This window comes from Arachis stenosperma, chromosome 1, assembly GCF_014773155.1.
Source record: "Arachis stenosperma cultivar V10309 chromosome 1, arast.V10309.gnm1.PFL2, whole genome shotgun sequence".
Taxonomy (NCBI): domain Eukaryota; kingdom Viridiplantae; phylum Streptophyta; class Magnoliopsida; order Fabales; family Fabaceae; genus Arachis; species Arachis stenosperma.
In genome coordinates, this window is record NC_080377.1 from 2,597,984 (window position 1) to 2,615,209 (window position 17,226).

The following is a 17,226-nucleotide window of genomic DNA, read 5'->3' on the forward strand; positions in this document are numbered from 1 at the left end:
ATTAGTGTATTTGTGAAGACATGTTTTTGAATTTTAATTTTCTAAGCTTATTTTTTGTAATTTTATATTTATATTTAATTGTGACGTAGTCAACCAGTTCAACGAGTAACCCATCGGTTGAACAAGTGAACCAGTGACCTAGTCGTATGACCAGGTCGATTACCGGTTTGGTTATTCTAACTATCGTACAGATACATAGAATTTAGGTACATTGACTTGTAACCTTTTTTGTTGAACTTCTGCATGCATTTTGCTTTCCCTCATTCCCCTTGTACATCAATATTTTTGCCATTTATACTCAATTTTTCTAGAATTTCAATCTCTTCTATGTTAGTGTTTATTCGAGTCCTTGTTTTGGGCTGTGGGCTCCTACTCTTATTATAATTCTCTCTCTCTCTTTAGCTGAACGTTCTCTCTTGGATTTTTTCTTCTCTGGAGCTCCAATTAAGATTCCGAGACTGCTATTTGTTATTGGTGAGTATTCTTTCAATTTAATCGATTTAGTTTTTTAGATTAGTTAAATCTTTTTTAAACGGTGAGTGTCCGAATTATTTGTCATTTTGAGTTTGGTTCTAACAATTGTTCTTTGTTGCTGATTTTTGTTGGTTTTTAAAGGTGTTGGTTGCTGATTAATATGGCTTTAGGTCAGTATGTATTAAAATTTATTGTTTATTTTCATTAATCACTAATTGGAATTGAAAATAATAAATTAATATAAGTTAAATTAATATATAAACTAAAAGAATTTAATTTACGAACTATTGCATGTCTAGAATAGAGACAAATCTGCATATATATCAAAAGAAGAAAGATTAGATACATAAAACACAACTAAGACATAATACTTATCAATTAAATTAATCTTGTGTTACTTGAAAAAAAGTTAAGTTACAAACTTTAAAATTGCTTGTGTCTTAATTGTTGTAATATTCTTTATTCTTTTGATGTCACGTGTTTTAACTTATGTAGGATTGAGATCCCTGCTTAAAGCACGTGAACAAGGTCCATTCTTTTACCATTATGAGGGTGTGCAAGATGGGGATGGAAATATCAGGGCAAGAAGTGGTTTTTCAGATAGATATGAACCCTCCCCTCTTCCACATAGCGTGAGTGTTCGGCAATATTCTGGAGACTACGACTTAACTAAACTGACAAATTGGTACAACAGACAAGTCCTATTTAATTATTACGACGGTAATCTCTTTTTACGAATGCATTATTTGCATCTGTCAAAGAAAAGAGTGGTATCCGACAGTTTTGAATATGATTTGTCATCTTGGTTAATGCACAAAAAGGATACAGCTCCTTATTCAGACGCTAATACATGGTGGGCCGCCATAAGAAGAGAGTTTATCCTTATTTTTAAACCCGTTTTTGAGGGTTTAAAGATAATGCATTTAAGGGAAGAGTATCACGGAAATTTAGATCCAGAAAGTTGCATTAAAATTATATGTAAGAATGGAAATGTGACACGTGGAATTCTCACCAACATGGAGGAGAAAGTTGGATCTAAATCTACTCTTCGAGAGACAGATGCCCAACACTTGGGGGAAATCATCAAGAAAGTTATCACATTCCCATTTATAGGGACTTCTGAATCTGAATCATCTGAGAAAGTTTGTGAGTTGTGTTTATGGCAACTCGAGGCTTATTCGTGGTATTTTTCTTTCCTTTTACTTTTTGTTTTTTGTTTTTGTTTAAATGATGAGAAGTATTCTTAAGTTAAAATAACTTTAATTTAGGGAGACGGACCTAATGATCAAGTGGAGTCTTGATCCAGTCCTTTTTTGGGATACGAGGAGAAGGATACAAGACTCCACTTGATCATTAGGTCCGTCTCCCTAAATTAAAGTTATTTTAACTTAAGAATACTTCTCATCATTTAAACAAAAACAAAAAACAAAAAGTAAAAGGAAAGAAAAATACCACGAATAAGCCTCGAGTTGCCATAAACACAACTCACAAACTTTCTCAGATGATTCAGATTCAGAAGTCCCTATAAATGGGAATGTGATAACTTTCTTGATGATTTCCCCCAAGTGTTGGGCATCTGTCTCTCGAAGAGTAGATTTAGATCCAACTTTCTCCTCCATGTTGGTGAGAATTCCACGTGTCACATTTCCATTCTTACATATAATTTTAATGCAACTTTCTGAATCTAAATTTCCGTGATACTCTTCCCTTAAATGCATTATCTTTAAACCCTCAAAAACGGGTTTAAAAATAAGGATAAACTCTCTTCTTATGGCGGCCCACCATGTATTAGCGTCTGAATAAGGAGCTGTATCCTTTTTGTGCATTAGCCAAGATGACAAATCATATTCAAAACTGTCGGATACCACTCTTTTCTTTGACAGATGCAAATAATGCATTCGTAAAAAGAGATTACCGTCGTAATAATTAAATAGGACTTGTCTGTTGTACCAATTTGTCAGTTTAGTTAAGTCGTAGTCTCCAGAATATTGCCGAACACTCACGCTATGTGGAAGAGGGGAGGGTTCATATCTATCTGAAAAACCACTTCTTGCCCTGATATTTCCATCCCCATCTTGCACACCCTCATAATGGTAAAAGAATGGACCTTGTTCACGTGCTTTAAGCAGGGATCTCAATCCTACATAAGTTAAAACACGTGACATCAAAAGAATAAAGAATATTACAACAATTAAGACACAAGCAATTTTAAAGTTTGTAACTTAACTTTTTTTCAAGTAACACAAGATTAATTTAATTGATAAGTATTATGTCTTAGTTGTGTTTTATGTATCTAATCTTTCTTCTTTTGATATATATGCAGATTTGTCTCTATTCTAGACATGCAATAGTTCGTAAATTAAATTCTTTTAGTTTATATATTAATTTAACTTATATTAATTTATTATTTTCAATTCCAATTAGTGATTAATGAAAATAAACAATAAATTTTAATACATACTTACCTAAAGCCATATTAATTAGCAACCAACACCTTTAAAAACCAACAAAAATCAGCAACAAAGAACAATTGTTAGAACCAAACTCAAAATGACAAATAATTCGGACACTCACCGTTTAAAAAAGATTTAACTAATCTAAAAAACTAAATCGATTAAATTGAAAGAATACTCACCAATAACAAATAGCAGTCTCGGAATCTTAATTGGAGCTCCAGGGAAGAAAAAATCCAAGAGAGAACGTTCAGCTAAAGAGAGAGAGAGAATTATAATAAGAGTAGGAGCCCACAGCCCAAAACAAGGACTCGAATAAACACTAACATAGAAGAGATTGAAATTCTAGAAAAATTGAGTATAAATGGCAAAAATATTGATGTACAAGGGGAATGAGGGAAAGCAAAATGCATGCAGAAGTTCAACAAAAAAGGTTACAAGTCAATGTACCTAAATTCTATGTATCTGTACGATAGTTAGAATAACCAAACCGGTAATCGACCCGGTCATACGACTAGGTCACTGGTTCACTTGTTCAACCGATGGGTTACTCGTTGAACTGGTTGACTACGTCACAATTAAATATAAATATAAAATTACAAAAAATAAGCTTAGAAAATTAAAATTCAAAAACATGTCTTCACAAATACACTAATAACAACCAAATGTCAATTCTTAAACATAGCTAATGATGCAAAAATAGAAAATAAACTAGTCACTAGAACAAATACTTTCTCAATTTAAATAAAACAATATAAGTAAATCTAGTCCACGGAATGATCTCAAAGTCAGCATCTATATCTTCATCAGACAAATTTGATGCCTTTGGCGAAGGCTACACTTATTTGCCTTTGCCTTTGGATCCAAAATTCTCAATCAAGTCACATTCCTTTGGCTGCACCACACAGCCCCCAAACAAGTGCTTTAGTTTGTCATGGTGCACCATCTTAGAGTTATAGTAAGAGTTAGAAAAAGGGAGATACAAATAACGTTGGGTCTTATAAGCTTTTTTGTAAGGCCCGCATTTCTAGTTATAAAAGATTTTAACTTTAACAATTCTAAGGAAAAAATATTAATTAACTCATACTCTTAAAAAATTAAATTGGTTCGCAAAATTATTCAAAAGGATAATTCATTGAAAATGAACAATCTTAAACTATAAATAGATTTTGCTTCTAACTATATGATGAATTTAGTCTACCAAGTGCCATTTTCACTAAACTTAACCCCTTAAATAGAATTAAAAAAAAAAGCCTTGTAGTTTTGTCTTATGGCATAACAAGAGACAAAATGAGACAGCATAAAATATGCAGGGTGACTGAAACCAGAAGCTATGTCTGTGTATGTTAATCAACCAGAAGCTATATCCAGAATCTTTTTTAACTGAGAAAGAGAGTTAATACCTAGCACCTTCCGTGGTTTATGTAAAGGAACAAATTTTGCACCAATCACCAATGCAATTGCATACCAAACATGAATCCCCCTAGCTTCCACTCCTACACAAAAGAGTAAACCATATTAGAGCAGAAGAAGGATCAACGGACATAAAGTAATACAATTTCACATTTACTTCTTTCTTTTTCATTTACTGTTCATTCATTCATATTCTGCAGTTATCATGCATTGACTGTGGTAAAACTTTTAGCCAAGACACCGTTCAGAAACACAGTCAGTGTATGACAAAAGTGGTGCGTCTCTCTTTAGTGCATTCTGAATGATCCTATGTTCTGTTAAAGTTTAATTACTCTGTTGGTCTCTATAGTTTCGCGAAATTTTCAATTAAGTTCTTATCCCTTTTTTCCTTTTAATTAGGTCCCTATACGTTAATTTTTTTTTCAATTAAGTCCCTACCGTGAGGATAACGTTTAAGATAACAGAATATTCCATTTAAAAAACGAGTATTCTTATGAATTAGTTAGAATAGCTAGTTGAACATACATCTATTTTTTTAAAATACCAAAAGAACCCCTGATATTTTATCCCAAAGAAAAAAAAACCCTATCCAGCCCTAACTTGCTCTCTGAAGGTCGTGTGCACTGCGCTTTTTCTCCATCGGTCCGTAGTCTTCATCCATAGTCGTCGTCGTCCGTGGCGGAGGCTTGGTGGTCGTCCGTCTGTCGCATCCTTCTCCCTGCGCTGCTCTGTTCTGTGTTGCTCTGTTTTGTGGTCTTCTGTTTTGTGGTCTTCTGCGTTGTTTGCCCGTCGAAGCCCTCACTGTGCCTTGCCTCGCCTCACCGTGTCGCGCCTCACCGCGCTGCCTCGATTTGTCAAAACAGATGACATTAAAATTATTTTTTTAAAATTTTTTGGATGTTGATGAAATGTGTTTATGCATATGTCAATTTTTTCGAAGATGATTAAAATTGGTTTGCTCTAATTTTAGTGTTTGATATTCATATAGATTTTTTGTTTTGAAGTAACACTTTTTAGGATAATTCTTGCTTAGATCCTATCGTTCGTTTTTTACTTAAAGTGATTGGATCAAACCTAGTTGTTGTAGTAGTAATTATGACTTGTGAAGTTCGATTGGTGCAAATGCAATAAGGTTTAGTGATTAATTTTGAATACTGCACGTATACTCTTAAGTATTAATGTAAAGTTTATTATGCTATCATTACTCATTAGATTATATTATATCAAATGTATGTGTGATTGCCGAGACATGGATTCCAACAGTAAAACCTTCTTGATGAGTTGATATATAATTTGGTTATACTTAATTTACTTGGATAGTAACTACATTAAAATGTTTTGCAGGCACGAGCAAAACATGACATGACAAATACTGTTGTTGCTGGGTGTGTTACTGGAGGTTCAATATCAGCAAAAGGTAACCTTATTTGCATTCATTTATGCCATTGAAGCCGCACTAGATACGTAAACAAGACAGACTTGGATGCCTTGAAGTTCCAGTTTGCTTTTTATACTTTACCTTAAGAATTTAGAATATTTAGTTTCTTGACATTTTTGGTGCTTGGAAGAATGTGTTTATACACGAGAAGTGGCAACTGAAGCCTAAGGATTTTGCAGTCTTAGGTGGTAAGGTCCTAAACCTTTAGATAACCATTGAACAAAATTGTGGCTAGCCATTGATTTGAAGTCCTATCTCTAGTCTTATGCTTTTGTTTGGGAGATTGATAAACTTAGAAAGGTATTGATTTCAAGCTTTGCTCTACCTCTGACATAATCTGTAGTTGTGAACGTGTAAATTACCTTAAAAATTTAATACTAGAGTATGTTTGGTTGGAGGATAAAAATGGGTTGGAAATTTCCAGGATGATCTGAAGAACTATAATTACTTTGATCCTAAATGTGGCATGAATACACTGTTTTCAATTAAGATTTAAATGTTTCTTATTTAATTCAAAAATCTGTTCTCTACCTTTGTTTCAGAATGCTTTGGTGTTGCTTTGTGATTGTAGGTGGTCCAAAAGCAGCATGTGCTGGTTGTGCTGGTTTTGCGGCATTCTCAGTCATTATAGACAAATTCTTAGACAAGCATGAGTTAAATGTCTGATAATTAATTAGTAATTCTAATTGTTGCTACTACGGTAAATAATACTATTCTTATGTATGGACAGTCCAGGAACGAGACCTTCACCTAACCCTCAGAAGGTTGGCTCGTTGTTAACAAGCAAATGCGAAGGAAAAGGCTTCAATCTCACATTTCGATGTCACTGCTGAATGAATGTGGTTGCTTGAAAGGAAAATTTCACATATGGAAGAGATAGGATTCACTCACAGGAAGAAAGCGGCGAACTCCAGAGAGAGGGGAGGCGCCCTCAACCTCTTAATCAAGCCGGAAGTGAGGGGCCAGAAAGCATCGATTTCCAGGTCTATCTATTATACGTTATTTCACCGATGCAAGTGCCGAGTTGTTTCGAGTCTCAGAATCCGATCCTCGCTCAGCTCCAGCTGAAAATGTCTGATATGTAGTCCCATTTTCCGGTAGAAATGATGGGTTGAGTCGGTAAACTGTCATGTAAAGAAAGGAGAGACTCTCCAGTTGACAGAAGAGCGATTGCAAGAGATAGGGGAAAAAAGATAGATAGCGCGCATATTGACTTATAGCTGTCTATTTACTTCTGCTGCTGCCCGTTACTAAGGAAGGGAAGATAATGGATTAAGTCAGGACACGATCGATTGAGACAGAAGGGAGGGTTGCGAAGCAAGAGGATTGCATTAATCAAGCAATGTATACAGATAGAGATGAGCATTTGTGCATTGATACCAATACAAAAAGGGGATTCGCTAAGCTAGCAGCTTTAAAGTAATGACATCCTGTTGATTCCTAGCTGACTAATAAAAGTTCTAAAACTAGTCCCTTCGTACTCTATTTTCTATTCCCCATTCCTACGAATGCTGAATCGCTTAGATGTGTTCGCCCTGCCCATGTGTAGAAGAAATATATTATGTCCGATTTGCTGACTACCTTGCTATAGACATCGCGAGAAGTAACGACAAAGCAGGAGATCCTAAACAAACAAGATACAAACCAACAAACATACCTGATAGGGCAGCAGCTAAGAGCAAAAGTCATAGGGACAGCGGCGCTTCACTGGGTCCATATGACTATCATCAAAATACAGATGAAGATGCGTAGTCAACGGATCCCTAGTCTTAGAACTAGGAGTTTCACAGTGAGATAGACGTCTAAGATAAAGTGCAAGCCAGCAAGCATTCCTACTATAACATAGCCTCAGAGTCCACCAAAAGAAGATTTATAGAATCTAGGGGCACTAAGACTAGTGATAACGGGAACCCCAGACCTGTAACATAAATCCTACACTCGCTAAAAAGGAGGAGTCCAGAAAGTCTATTAGAATCCCTCGGGAACAAATCAGACTTCACAATCACTTAGGCGCTTATAGGCTTAGCAAGGACAAAGCAACTAAAGCCTTAGGGAAAGAAAAGAGATCTGTTATTGTCAGCCCTCTATCCTCTATATTAGGCTAAGGCGGCTATCAAGTAATCCTAATAGAATCTGCCCTTGAATTTTCGCGTTTGGTTTGCAACCGGCCAACCGTTGGAATTCCTGTCTTATTGGCCGCTCTTCGCGCTTTGCCATCAACTTCACCCAATTTTGCATTCATTAAGCATAGCATGGATTTTTCATAGTGATAATCTTTTGCTCATTTGCTAAAGGGCACACACAAAATTGTAGTATTTTATTTTACATCGATTATTGCTTATTTGTATACAATATCAATTGGTGGATGCATTCCTCCAATTCCAAACTAGATGAAAGTATGCTCTTAAGTATTAATGTAAAGTTTATTATCAAATGTGTGTGTGATTGATAAAGACACAAATTATATTCTATAAATCCACACAAATGTAAAATGTTACATTATCATAATGCATACTTGAAGGATGAAAACTGAATTTTATATATGCTTATTACTACTATTTCTATTTCATTTTATCCATTCTTTTTTTTAAGTTCTTAAGATAAGGTATTTTGAAAGTCAAAAAAAAAAGGAGAAAGTATTTTTGGTACAATTTGTATATAAATAAGCAAAAGAATGATAGTGACAAAATAAAAGGGATTATAGAAATATTTTTCATGTCTTAGAATCATTGAATAGGAATTATAAGAATATCTTTCATTGAATATTTATAGTTTCACTGAATTTTCAATTAAGTCCCTATATTTTTTTTTTTTCAATTAGGTCCCTAAGGGTATAAAAATAATTTTACAATTCACTAACATTTTTTTGACGTTTAACGTTAATAGGGACTAAATTAAAAAAAAATTAACGTATAGGGACCCAATTAAAAGGAAAAAAAGTATAAGGACCTAATTGAAAATTTCGCAAAACTATAGGGTCCAACAGAGTAATTAAACCTTATGTTAACTAATGAACTATGAGTATGGCAATCTGATATTCTCTGGCTCCTTGATTTATTTGCAGGAAAAGTATGGTCCAAAGGAGCAAGTCAAGAATGGTGCACCTGCAAAGCCTAACAAGGATGGCAACAAGCAAAAGCCTGTTGATATCAATGTCGGTTTGTCCGAATGCCCTCCATGGTTTTGTAGGTATATATACACCATTTCAGTACTTTCTAATATTATTGGAGTTGCTCATAGGCGCTTGTTTCACATTATAAAAGTGAAACTTACTGAATATTCTTCCTAGTATTTGTTAAAACTTAAAACACCTTATTCTTTGGTACCAAGATTTTCTAAAATAACTTAACTTGAAAACAGTACACAGGGGCGAAGCTAGGTGGTGGGAAAGGGGGGCGATGGCCCCCCTAATTTTAATTTTTTACATGTAAATTATATGTAAATTTTAGTTTAGCCCCCCCTTAAAATTTTATTTTAGTCTTAGTTTATTGGATAAATATTTTTGGCCCCCCTCTAATATTTTATCTAGCTCCGCCCCTGACAGTACATCTATTTCTACAGTTCTACATGTTACTTATTTTAATCAATATTTCCAACTGGCTAACTATTGCACATAATGAAATAATGAATTATAACAATTTGCTTTTCTTTCTCTCCTGGCTATTTGAATTGTTGTATTTTGCTTTGTCATGAATTGTGTAACTCTTTTTCGTTCCTATTCAAGGTTCTGAAAACCGGGCCGGTCATCAAACTATTCTAGTGACTAATTTATTAGTCCAACCGGTCAACTGTGGTTCAACCAAAATAACCGTTTTATAATTAAATAATAAATAAAATATAAATAAACACACTAAGATTAACAAAAATTAACTATATTTAACTAAGATTAACAAAATTTTCAAACATAATTTTAACAAGATCAGCACAATAATTAACGTGCTTTAACAAAAATTAACAGTGTTTCAAACCAATTTTAACAAGTTCAACACATCAAGGTCAATAAAATGAATCTATCTAGTAGGGGCTTAGTTCTATTAAAGATTAAGGCGAAGGAATAAACTCTGGGCCCCGAGGTAAGATATAGAGTGTGCAGCGACTGCCTTCTCCCCGTCCCCCCCTTCGTCGGGGGGTGCTTGTGTGGGGGGTGTGCCACCTGAACCTGAAATCGGGCTTGAAGCTCTCGCCTTACCAACGAGCCGACAGCTGATGGCTGTTGGCCAAAAAACTTGAGCGCCCCTACGCGAGCCTTATTGAAAAGGTCCCTTACTATAGAACAAAGCAAGGGATTGAGCTGCGCAAAAGCCTAAACTCCTTACTCTAACATCACCCCTATAGAAAAAAAAAGACACTGAATGAGCACTGTCAACTCTCTAATTGCTTAATAACCTCCTTTCCTTCCCAACACCTTCAAAGTAATCTCTAGCTCATCCCACAATAAGTTATATCAATTAGAAATTATCAACCCACATTCATTTTGTATGCAAAAACAGTTTTAACATGGAAAGCTTCATTGCAAGAATGCAAGAATTCAAGTCGGTGTGCAGGTCCTCGGACAGCAAATCAATACAAACATTCAAGAAAAAGAAAGACAACACAGCAACAACACAACAAAGAATCAAAGGAACATTTAAAAACACAGCAACAACACAACACCTATAAGAACATTTAAAACAAAGCAACAAAGAAAGAAATATCTAAGAATCAACATTGCTGAGAACAATAACTTGAACGTGTATGCTCAAAGAATCAAAGGCTAAGCTTCACTGGGAAAGTGAAGAACACCCAACTGAAGGAAACTTCAATCACAGCTTAAACAAAAATTCACAATCCCTTTAAATTGAAGCAGCAAGCAACTTGAGAACTAAAACAAGGTTAACAAGGTTAAGCAGTGAACTAAATCAGCGTAATTTTAACAAAGATTAACCGAACTAAATCAACTAATTATTGAATGATTCAATCCAAAACAAGAAAACAGTATAATACAGCACAGGAGTAAAGCTAATCAATGATTCAAATTTCAATCTGAGTAGCACTAACAATCCAAAAAAATCAATGTTCTAGGAGAATCTCAAAAAAATCATTGAATCAAAGTTCTGGGCAAAGATCGAACGAAAATTTTTTAAAAAATGAAGTCATTGCCTTCGTGAGTTCGAGGAAGACGCACCAATTGTTGAACGAGGAAGAAGCGCAGAGCCGCAGACGACCGGACGAAGACACAGTGGTGTATAAGCACAACGGACGGCAGCGTTAAGTGAGACCCTTGCGGCGGTGGGGGAGTAACCTAGGGTTTGTGTTTTGGGGGTGGGGGGCTGTATACCTGTATCTGAATGAGGAGGAGGAGAAGTGGGGAACCTGCGCGACGGAGGCTTCCACGTTCGCACGGTGGCTGCGCAATGGAAGAGAAGGTTGCGATGGCTGCGGCGCTATGGAGCCATGGAGGGGAAGTGAGGGAGCAGGCATTGGCTGTTCGAAGTTCCGACGGCGGCGGTAGCAGGCGGGGGCTGGACGGACGACCTGGAGATCGATGAGGGAGCCCTGGACTGAGTGTGAGAGAGGCACTGAGGCAGAGGCGCGTTCTGGATCTAGATTCGGTTCTGGAGTCTAGACAATGGAGTCTGGTCAGGGCTAGTTAGTGTGCAGCACAGTGAAATGACGACGTTTGGTTCCTTATTAAAAAAATCGGCCGGTCACGGTTTGGTACGACCGACCGGTCCCAACCGGTTTTTAAAACATTGGCAAAACCCTTGAAAAAGAAAAATATTTAGTTTGTGAATGGCGGGCGCTTGGTATAGAAAAACGTTGTGCACTAATACTAGGGGTGTTCACGGTGCAGTTTGGTTCGGTTTTTTAGAAAAAAGTCATCCAATCTAATTGTTTTATTAAACTGCGGTCAGTTTGGTTCGGTTTGGTTTGGTTCGGTTTGTTCGGTTTTTCAAATAATATATGTTAGATGTGTTTTGAATTTAGCAACTATGTGCAACTTTTCCCACTTCTTCATGAACATACTTCAATTAAAACAGTATATACAGTATCATTTCACCAAATTTCTATAACACTCAAAAACACAAATCTACTGCTTCCAGCTAGCAGGAAAAGAGTCTTTATTAAGAATATATGCACTTCTCTTTTCTACAGCATTATACAAGTTCAAAGTTCAAACAAAACTCAACAGTGAGCCAATTGCTAACTCACCAATATGAATCTAACTTCAGCATCTAAATTAGTCTCAATAAATTCTCACCAAAGCTATTTTGCAGTTTTTCATTCAAACAGCATGTGAACTTCTAAGTAACACAGATGGCCAGTAAAAAAGCATATTGATAGTTTATCTATGGAGAAAATTTGAGAACCACAAACCTATTGGCACATAGGTAAGACGCCTTATGTTCTTTTTGCATTTTGAAATCTTAGACATAGGTAAGGAAATTTTGAACATAAAACAAGCCATTTAACTTACAGCACACTCCAAACAGCTTTCTTTCCCAGTGAACACCTCTCTTTCATTGTCCTTCTCACATTTTCTGCTTCAAAAATCGGAAGCAAAAACACAACAACAAATACATTGAACATTGAACAATGAACGGTGAACAGCAATCAGAAGCAATTTTAGTAAATCAACAACAAATAAATTAAACAATGAACAATAATCAGAAGCAATTTCAGTAAATCAACAACAAATAAAAATGAGCAACAATCAGCAAATAATATACACTGAAACAGAAATTGAACAACAATGAACAATAATCAACAACAATGAATCAATGATTATTGAACAGAAATTGAATACCTAACTCGGAGGCTCCATATCTGACTTGATTCGGTGGCTGGGTGCTGTCCGCGAGGCCAGAAACGATGCTGTGGGTGGCTGGGTGATGCTGTCTCCGCGAAGCCAAAAACGGTGCTGTGGGTGGTGCTGTCTGCGACGGTGATGCTGGCTGCTAGGTGGTTCTGGGTGGTGCTGTCCGCGACGGTGGTGCTGGCTGGTGCTGTCCGCGAGGAGGTGCTGGGAGGAAGGGATCGGCGGCGCTGGGAGGAAGGGTTCGGCGGCACTGGGAGGTGGTGGGAGGAAGGGTTCGGCGGCACTGGGAGGTCGTGGGAGGAAGTGGGTTGGCGCGGGCTGGGAGTGGGAGGTGCTGGGAGTGGGTTTCGAGAGTAGAGTGCAGACTGCAGAGTGAGTGTTGCGGCTAGGTTTAGGTCACGTTTGGGTGGGGGTTTGGGAAGGGTTGGTTTTGTTAGGCTTTTGTGAACGGGTTCGGAACGGTTCGGTTAAGGTTTTCAGCGTCAGAACTAAAAATCAAACGGAACTGCAATAAAAATAATAAAATATGATTTTTTCGATTTTTTGGTTTTTAATTTTTTGGTTTTTGATTTGTTCGGTTTTCAGTTTTTTCAATTCAATTGGTCGAATTTGTTCGATTCGGATCTATTTTAAACATCCCTAATTAATAAAATCGATTTTTAATTTATTAATTTAACCATAAATTATGAATTGAATGGATAGAATCGATTCAACTTAAATAATTATATAAAATTTTATTTTTTTTATAAAAATATTTTTTATTTTATTTTTATATTAAACTAACTATTATTTTTTTAAATTTTAATAATTAACTGATTATTTTATATCTATTATATTATGTATTATATGTAATTATTAAAAAAATAATATTAATAAATATCATATAATTATAAAAAATTATATTATAATTAATAAAAATATTTGTTATTTTTTAGTAGGTGTTTAACAAAATTTATATTTATAATACTAATTATTCATAATTAAAAAATATAATTAATTTAAAAATAAATGACTATTATAAAATCTTAGTATCGTAATAAAATTTTAGCACAACCAAAAAACAATAAACAATTTAGTGGTTTTCAATAAAAAAATCTCAATAAATAATAAAATTAAAGTTTCAATAACCAAAAAAAATTCCATAAACAAAAATTTCAACACAGTAAATAATAAAATCAGTTTAACAATAAAATTAGTTTAACAACTATTACAATAAAATGTTTATACTCAATCTTCAATTATGAATAATAAAATAATTTTCATGCAAATAATTTCACTAAACTCTCTTTATAAAGAAATTACAGAGGTTGACTTATCGCAAAAAAAGTGACAAATGGCGAAAAGGCTGATGATGGCGATGAAAACTAATCTTGCTGAAGGCGGTGATGGAGACCGTACTGCAAGTTAACAGAGACCGAGCTGGAGCCTGGAGGCAGCGACGAAGATCCAGATGGAGGCTACACAATTCTTCTTGGGATTCTACCTCTACTTCTCCTCGCGACAAAGACAGCAACGATTCTGTCTCTGGCGCGATGATTTTGCCTCTAATAATTTTCTTCAAGTGTGCGACGACGACATTCTCCCCGGACACACAATGACGATTCTTAGTTGACTCGTGATACTTGCGAGTGAGAGGGAGAAACAGTAAGAGGAGGTAGCGATTAGAGAGGAGGTGCGTGGCGATGAGAGGGGAAGAGGGTGACGGATGGCGGTGAGAAGAGAGGTGAAGAAAATTTGTGAAATTTTGGGATTGAATTTTGAAAGTGAAAATGAGAAGAGTGATGACACAATCACAAAGAAAAAGGTTATGATTTCAAAACTAATATATATCAAGGACATTTTAGTCATTTTCTATATACAAATATATATGGGTACATATGAATAACAACATCTCTCTCCATTCTCGTTTATTTCACAAGTCCCCGTCCCCATAGGGAGAAAATCCTTCCTATATCACTATCCACTCTACCAAAAAAAATTGCCAAGCCTACTCTCTACCTAGCAATTAAAGCATCATATATTAGATAAATACATATACCAATAGCAAAAAAATTATTTCTTAAAAAATATTTCAATTCAATTTGTATTTAAAAATTAAAATAAGTTAAATAACAAGTTTCACCTTTTTTAAAAAGAAAATTATTATAATAAAACTATTTTTTTTGACAACTTATATTATGTGATACAATTCTACGAATTTACAAATATTTTTCTTAAGATCAATAATTCATATGAGTTTTTATAAAGAGTAAAGTATCGTTTTTATTCCTAACGTAAGAGATAATTTTGAGACTTATTCCAAACGTTAAGGACAAAAACGATACTTTACTCTTTTATAAATAAATTTAAATTACTTGTTTATATCTTTATTATTCCTAGTAGATAACATATATAAAAGATTTTATATTAAAATATATGTTTATAATTTTTATCCAATGAAAATAAAAAATATACATAAGAAAATTTACAACCAATTATGATTTATGTTTCACAAATTTAACCATGTATATACTCACCTCAATCAACTTGCACACTCATAAAATATGCAATTCTTTTAAGTCATGTTTTCTTCACTATTTTAGGCTATCAACACTTACATTGTTAAGAGACTAAGAAAATTTCCAATAACTAAGCAAGCTTTCTAATTACATCTTAAATTTGTTTCACAGTTTTCATTTATTTCGAAGAATGATATATAATAACGTGAAAAGCACATACTTTATAGTATCTAATTAAATATGCAAAATAATAACAAATATAGACAAATTCTTTGGTGCATTTTTTAGAAGAAATATGGTGTTATTTTAATGGTCTATCATAAACATTTAATTGTACACTCTTTTTATTATTTATAGTTACAAATTAACAGATAAAAATATATTATTTAAAAAAATACAATTTATTTTTTGTTACTTTTTTATTAGGTTTTCTAATTGAAATCACGTAATTAGGACCGTTAATGTTATAAAAAGTTAAAATCAAATACTGGACTTGTTAATTTTTTTTCTTACACTAGAGAGGATTCGTTCACGGCACAACGGTACCCTCCATTCTTTAATCCACATCACTTACCATTCTTCACAAACTTCCATTAAATATTAATATCACCGTGCACTACTTACAGTTGCACCCGTTATATCTATCTCCATTATTATAGAGAGTAAGTTATGTGTAAATAATCACAAACTCTCGCTCCCACCGATCCACATCATAATCTCTTTCTTATTATTTATTTAATCTATAATGTTAGGAAACATAAAAAAAAACAGTCAGAACTTATTTTATTTAATATTTATTAATTATCGCAATAATTAATAAAGACTAAACAAGGTAAGTTATGGATATTTTTGGTTTATTTTCTTTTGTTACCAAACATCTCTATTATCTAATAACAGTCATGCTACACATCTATGTAATTTTGTATCTAAGTCCATTCAAGTTGTCCTAACACAAAAAAAACTAATACTATTAAATGAAACGTGAAATACAAGCGCCCAACACACACGAAACGACCGCTCTTACCCAACGCTTTTTCTCTTCTTCTTCTATTCTCTCCCGCGCTTCTTCTTCTTCTTCTTCTTACGCTCGTTTACGCACGAACCGTCTTCTTCTTCTTCGCGTTCCTCCTCCTCCTCCTCATTCTCCTCCTTCTTTTTCGCGTTCCTTCTTCTTCACGTATTTTCTCCTTATCGTCATTCTTTTGTTGTTGTTGCTGTTGTATTTTTTGTCTTTTCCTCATTCTCTCTGGTGAAAAAGCAATAGAAGGCGAGGAAGAAGAGTTTTGAAGTGTGCAGAACAGAAATGAACCAAACATGTCATTATGATGAAACAATTGTATAGTACTGAGTGAACGAAACATAATACAATATATAAAATCAAATTCAAACAGCTTTTTGCATAATGAACCGAACCACGTACTCATGGTGGAACAATTGTATAGTACTGACTGAACGAAATATAATACATTATATAAAATCAAATTCAAACAACTTTCTGCATAATGAACCGAACACAGTACTCATGGTGAAACAATTGTATAGTAGTGAGTAAACGAAACGTAACCCATTATATAAATTCAAATTCAAACAGCTTTCTGCATAATGAACCAAAAACGTCATTATGGTGAAACAATTCTATTGTACTGAGTGAACAAAACATAATCCATTATATAAAATCAAATTCAAACAGTTTTCTGTATGATGAACTGAAACAGTACTGACGGTGAAACAATTGTGTAGTACTCAGTGAACGAAACATAATCCATTATACAAAATCAAATTCGAAACACCTCTGTCTACAATTTAGATATTATCAATTCAATTCATATTCATATTCATATTCAGAACACCTCCGTCCATTCAATTCAATTCAAATAAAATTAGCAATTGCATTCCATTGTATTCGATTCAAAATTGAATAATCCAAATCTCATCAAATTGATTCGTTTCGAAAGAATAATCCAAATTGCTCTCATTCAACTAATTTGAAGTTGATTCATTCATTGCTTCAATTCAGAAGTCCAGATCGAAGAAGAAAATGAAGAAGAAGAAGAACGATGAAGCTTATTACGTTGAAGTCAATCCAGATCCATAACGAAGAACGCGAGTAGAGAAGAAGAAGAACAAGAAAGAAAATACGAGCAGAGGAGA